Source organism: Onychomys torridus, chromosome 9 (genome assembly GCF_903995425.1).
Source record: "Onychomys torridus chromosome 9, mOncTor1.1, whole genome shotgun sequence".
Classification (NCBI taxonomy): Eukaryota; Metazoa; Chordata; class Mammalia; order Rodentia; family Cricetidae; genus Onychomys; species Onychomys torridus.
Window position 1 is genome coordinate 74448563 of NC_050451.1, and position 6020 is coordinate 74454582.

General features: G+C 38.9%; 1 pseudogene; it reads left to right on the plus strand.

Annotated features, from left to right (window-relative positions):
* The first annotated feature begins 285 nt into the window (after window positions 1-285).
* On the plus strand, window positions 286-438 carry LOC118591695 (annotated as a pseudogene).
* The last annotated feature ends 5582 nt before the right edge of the window (window positions 439-6020 follow it).

The following is a 6020-nucleotide window of genomic DNA, read 5'->3' on the forward strand; positions in this document are numbered from 1 at the left end:
TAATTTCTTAAATCATGTTAATCCTTCTGTATATCTCCATTTTTAAAATTTTTATTTTTATTATGTGTACATGTGTGCACATATGTACACATGTAAGGACAGGTGTCCACAGAATCCAGAAGTGGGCATTGAATCCCCTGGAACCAGAATTACAGGTGATTGTATGCCATCTGATATGGATGCTAGAAACCAAACTCCAGTCCTCTGGAAGGGCTGTTTGTGTTCTTCACCACTGAGACATCTCTCCAGCCCTTAGACTTAAATTTTTATAAGAAAATTATTCTAATACTGAATTGGCAGAAGAGAGATGATCATGTAAGTGATTTTCCCAGGCCAAGACTTAACCATTGTACATCAGGATGTGCTGATGTCTGGTTAATATGGGAAACTCACCTGCATAATTTGTGGTACTGGAAGGTCTGCATTCAAGGTCTCTCAGAAAGAAAGAGGGAGAGAGAGAGAGAGAGAGAGAGAGAGAGAGAGAGAAGGGAAGGAAGGAGAGAGGGAGGGAGGGAGGGAGGAAGGAAGGAAGGAAGGAAGGAAGGAAGGAAGGAAGGAAGGAAGGAAGGAAGGAGGAAGGAAGGAAGGAAGGAGGAGGGAGGGAGGGAAAGATTATTCTATGAAAACTGTATTTCATCAAATTCTGTTTTACTGAATGAAAGTATGTAATTGAATTAATGGTTAGAGCTGGACTAAGGATGTTGGGTTCAAATAACTCTGACTTTCAATACAATGGACCTGAACATGCAGAAGCAAAAATGGTCATCCTCCTGAAGAGCTGTCAATATGTCAGCTACTTCCTGGAGTTGTCGATGTTCTGTAAGTGTGTCAGAGCACTTTACTGATGGAATTGAAAAGCCTTAATCACTTCAATTCAAGTGATCAGGGAAGTTCTACTGAAAGCCCACAGAACAATGCCAACACACTGATTAAAAACACCATCAAGAAAGGTAGTTATTAACATCCCAGCTAGGGATTCACTCCTCCTGAATTCTTGTCAGAAAATAGACTTTTGTAAATAAAAGGGTTTTTTTTTGTCCATTTTTATTTACACTAATAAGCATTTATTCCCTATTAAATTCATTAATAAAATTACAAATTATTAAATTGAATTACTCTATAAAATATTAAGAGATCTATTCTAGACTCATATGAAATATCTCTATCATGTAAAAAAATATTTTTTTACTTTCAGTGAAAACTTATTAAATCAAATGAGACCTTGAACATTTTGTTACAAATTGGCTTTATGCTAGGTGAATTTTTGTCCAACAGTATACTAATACAATGTTCTGAGCACCCTTAGGTAAGTTAGTGAGGTTGGGAGCTCAGGAAGTACCTGTACTCAGAGCACAGATGGCTCTGGATCTCCCATCCCAATTGTATTTGGTATTATATAACTTTCTAATAGACATAAAGATTTTTAGCACATATAAAGTGATATTTCATTTTCTAATTTTTTTTCAGTTATCTCTCTTCCCCCACTCCCTTATGAATATAGATTTTTTTCTCACATAGTATATCCTGATTATGGTTTCCCCTCTTTTTACTCCTCCCAGTTCCTCCCCACCCCCTCTCTCATCCAGATACACCTCCTTTCTATCTCTCATTAGAAACAAGCAAGCTCCTAAGGGATAATACAATGCAATATAAAACAATACAATATGATAAACACAAAATCTAACATATCAGAATTGGGCAAAACAAACTGAAAGAAAAGAGCTCAAAAGAAGGTACAAGAAAAAGAGATGCACTTGTGTTTCCAAGAGATGACTTCCAGTTTTGTGTTTTTATGGGATTCCAAAGACTTTCAACTTTGGACTTTTAAACATTCACTCAGGAATCCCATAAAAACACAAAACTGGAAGTCATTTTATATATAACAGACCTTACATGGTAGAAAGAGATGAGAAACATAAATGAATAAAATAAAAATAATGAAAAAAAAAAATTGTCTTAGTTAGGGTTAGTATTGTTGTGAAAAGACACCTTGACCATGGCAACTCTTATAAGGGAAAACATTAATTGGTGCTGGCTTACAGTTTCAGAGGCTTAGTCCATTTTTGTCATTGTAGGGAACATGGTAGTTTCTAGGCAGACATGGTGCTAGAGAAGTAGCTGAGAGTTCTACATCTTGATGAACATACAAGGAGTGAACTGACACATTTGGAGTGGCTTGAGTATATATGGCCTCAAAGCCTGCATCCACAGTAACACACTTCTTCCAACAAGGCCACTCACACATACTCCAACAAGGTCCTGCCTCCTAATAGTGCCAGTCCCTTTGGGTCAAGCATTCAAACAGATGAGTCTATGTGGGCCATATCTATTTAAACCACCGCATTCCACTCCCTACCTCCCACCTGCTTATAACCATAACATACTACAAAAGTCCAACTTCAAAGTTCCCATAGTCTATCACAGTCTCAACAATGTTTAAAAGTCCAAAGTTGAAAGTCTTTTCTGAGATTCATGAAAACTCTTCATTGTAACCCCTATAAAAATCAAAATCAAAAAATAGATCACATTCTTCTAATGTATAATGGCACAAGATATACCTGACTATCCAAAAATGGAGGAAAGGGAGTATAGAGAGGAAATACTGGGCCAAACCAAGACTGAAAACCAGATGGACAAGCTCCAACTCTGCATCTCCATGTCTGATGTCAAAATATTCTTCTCCAATTCCTTTCAACTTTGTTGACTGCAACACACTTCTTTCTCTTGGGCTTGTTCTATTCCCTGTTAGTAACTTTCCTGGCAGGTATCCCATGACTCTGTCATCTCCAACATCTTGCAATCTCCAAGGCAATACAGGCTTCACCTTCACAGCTTCAAACAATAGCCTCTCTGGGCCTCCATTCAGTGGTACCCCTGACACATGCCTGGCCTTAGGGGCTTATCTTAGTCACAGAGGATGATTCCATAGCCCCTTTCTTCTATTCTTGACCCTGCAGTCAGACCCATGTGGCAGAAGCTGTCAAATTCTTGTGTTTGGAGCTGGAACATGCCCCCCTCATTCAATTATATCTTTACCAGCTTTCTGTTTTTAATGGTTTTCTTCATTGCTTATGTTTCACTGTCCTAAAACTAGATCTATAGACCAGGCTTGACTCAAACTCAGAGATCTGTCAGACTCTGCCTCTGGAAAGCTGGAATTAAAAGTTCACCCAACTCTAAGCTTTTCAAAAGTTGGAAATTCAGCTGAATGGGGACTTGCCCTGAGGTCAAGACTTCCTTTATTCCATTCCTTAATCTGTTTATCTCTTTGAACACAAGACTTAGTTCCATTTCAGTTCCTGGTACTCCTTTTGTCCTCAAATTGCACATTTTATATTTTCCCTTGTTTAGCTTGCTCCTTTTTATTGTAAATCTGCAAAAGAGTGTACACTATGACTCCACTATAATCAGGAACAAAACAAGTCTGTCCACTCTCTCCATTTCTATTCAATACAGTACGCAAAGTTCTAGCTAGAGCAATAAGACAACAAAAGGAGATCAAGGGGACACAAATTGGAAAGGAAGAACTCAAACTTTTGCTATTTGCAGATGATATGATAGAATACACAAGTAACCCCCCAAAATTCTACCAGGGAACTATTACAGTCGATAAACACCTTCAGGAATGTGGCATGATATAAGATTAATGAAAAAAAAAATCAGTAGCCCTCCTACATACAAAGGATAAAGGGGCTGAGAAAGAAATCTGAGAAATAATACCCTTTACAATAGCCACAAATAATTAAAATATCTTGGGGGTAACTCTAACCAAACAAGTGAAAGACCTGTATGACAAGAACTTAAAGTCTTTGAAAAAGCAATTGAAGAAGATATCAGAAAATAGAAAGCTCTCACATGCTGATGGAATGTTAGATTAACATAGTAAAAATGGCAATCTTACCAAAAGCAATCTACAGATTCAATGCAATCCCCATCAAAATCCCAACACAATGTTTCACAGAACTCGAAATAACAATACTCAACTTCATATAGAAAAACAAAACCCAGGATAGCTAAAACAATCCTGTAAAACAAAGGAACTCATGGAAGTATCTTCATCCCTGACTTCAAGCTCTGCTATAGAGCTATAGTAATAAAAACAGCTTGGTATTGGCATAAAAACAGACAGGTGGATCAAAGGAATCCAATCAGAGACCTTGCCATAAACCCACACTGCTATGAACACTGATTTTTTTTTTTTTTTTACAAAAAAAAAAGCCAAAATTACACAATGGAAAAAAGAAAGCATCCTCAACAAATGGTGCTAGTGAAACTGGATGTCAGCATGTAGAAAAATGCAAATAGATCCATCTGTATTGCCCTGTACAAAACTCAAGTGGATCAAAAACCTCAACATAAATCCAGTTACACTGAAGCTGATAGAAGAGAAAGTGGGAAGTATCTTTGATTGCATTGGCACAGGAGACAACTTCCTGAATATAACACCAGTAGCACAGACACTGAGATTGACAAATTAATAAATGAGACCTCTTGAAACTGAAAAGCTTCTGTAAGGCAAAGGACACAGTAAATAAGATAAAACAACAGCCTACAGAATAGGAAAAGATCTTCACCAACCCCATATCTGACAGAGGGCTGATCTCCAAAATATATAAAGAACTCAAGAAACTAGACATTAAAATAACAAATAATCTGATTAAAAATGGGCTACAGATCTAAACAGTGAATTCTCCACAGAAGGATCTCAAATGACTGAGATACACTTAAAGATACACTTAAGGATGTTCAACATCCTTAGCCATCAGAGTAATATAAATCAAAACAACTCTGAGATTCATATCTGACACCTGTCAGAATGACTAAGATAAAAAAAAAAAAAAAACACTGATGACAGCCTGTATTGGAGAGAATGTGGAGTAAGAGGAACATTCCTCCACTGATGTTGGGAGCGCAAACTTGTACAGTCACTTTGGAAATCAGTATGGCCATTTCTCAGAAAATTGGGGAATCCTTCTTCCTTAAGACCCAGCTATACCAATTTTGGGCATATATCACAAGATGCTCAATCATACCACAAGGACACTTGCTCAACTACATTCATAGCAGTGTTATTTGTAATAGCCAGAACCTGGAAACAACCTAGATTCCCCTTAAAGGAAGAATGGCTAAAGAACATGTACATTTATCCAATGGAGTATTGCTCAGCAGTAAAAAACAATGACATCATGAAACTTTCAGGCAAATGGATGGAACTAGAAAAAAAAATCATTCTGAATGGGGTAACCAAGACCCCAAAAGCCAAACATGGTTTGTACTCACTCATAAGTAGATATTAGCTGTAAAGTAAAGTTTAACCAGGCTACAATTCACAGACCCTGAAAAGCTAGGTAACAAGAACTCAAAGAGAGATGCATGGACTTCCCTGGAAAGGGGAAATAGAAGAGATCTCCTGGGTAAACTGGGGGTGAGGGGAGAGGAATGGAGTTATGGGAAAATGAGGGATTGGGTTGGGGATGTTGAAGGTAGGATGGATGGGAGAATAATGAAAAAGATACCTTGATTGGGGGGCCCAGTTGGGGGTTAGAGACCTAGTGCCAGGGAAACTCCCAGGAATCCACAAGGATGACCCCAGCTAAGACTCCTAGCAATAGTGGAGAGGTTGCCTGAACTGGCCTTCTCCTGTAATCAGACTGGTGACTATCCTAATTGTCATCAGAGAGCATTCATCCAGTTACTGATGGAAGCAAGCAGATGCAGAGATCCACAGCCAAGCACTGGGCTGAGCTCAGGGATTCCGTTGAAGAGAGGGAGCCACAGAGGTCAAGGTCATGACAGGGGAACCCACAGAGACAGCTGACATGAACTGACAGGGACTCTGGACTGACAGCTAAGGGGCCTTCATGGGACCAACCTAGGTCCTCTGGTCCTCTGTATGTGTATGATAGTTGTGTAACTTGGTCTGTTTGTGGGGCTCCTAGCAGTGGGAACAGGGCCTGTCCCTGGCATTTAAACTGGCTTTTGGGAACCCTATCCCCAAGCCTGGCTGCCTAGCCCAACCC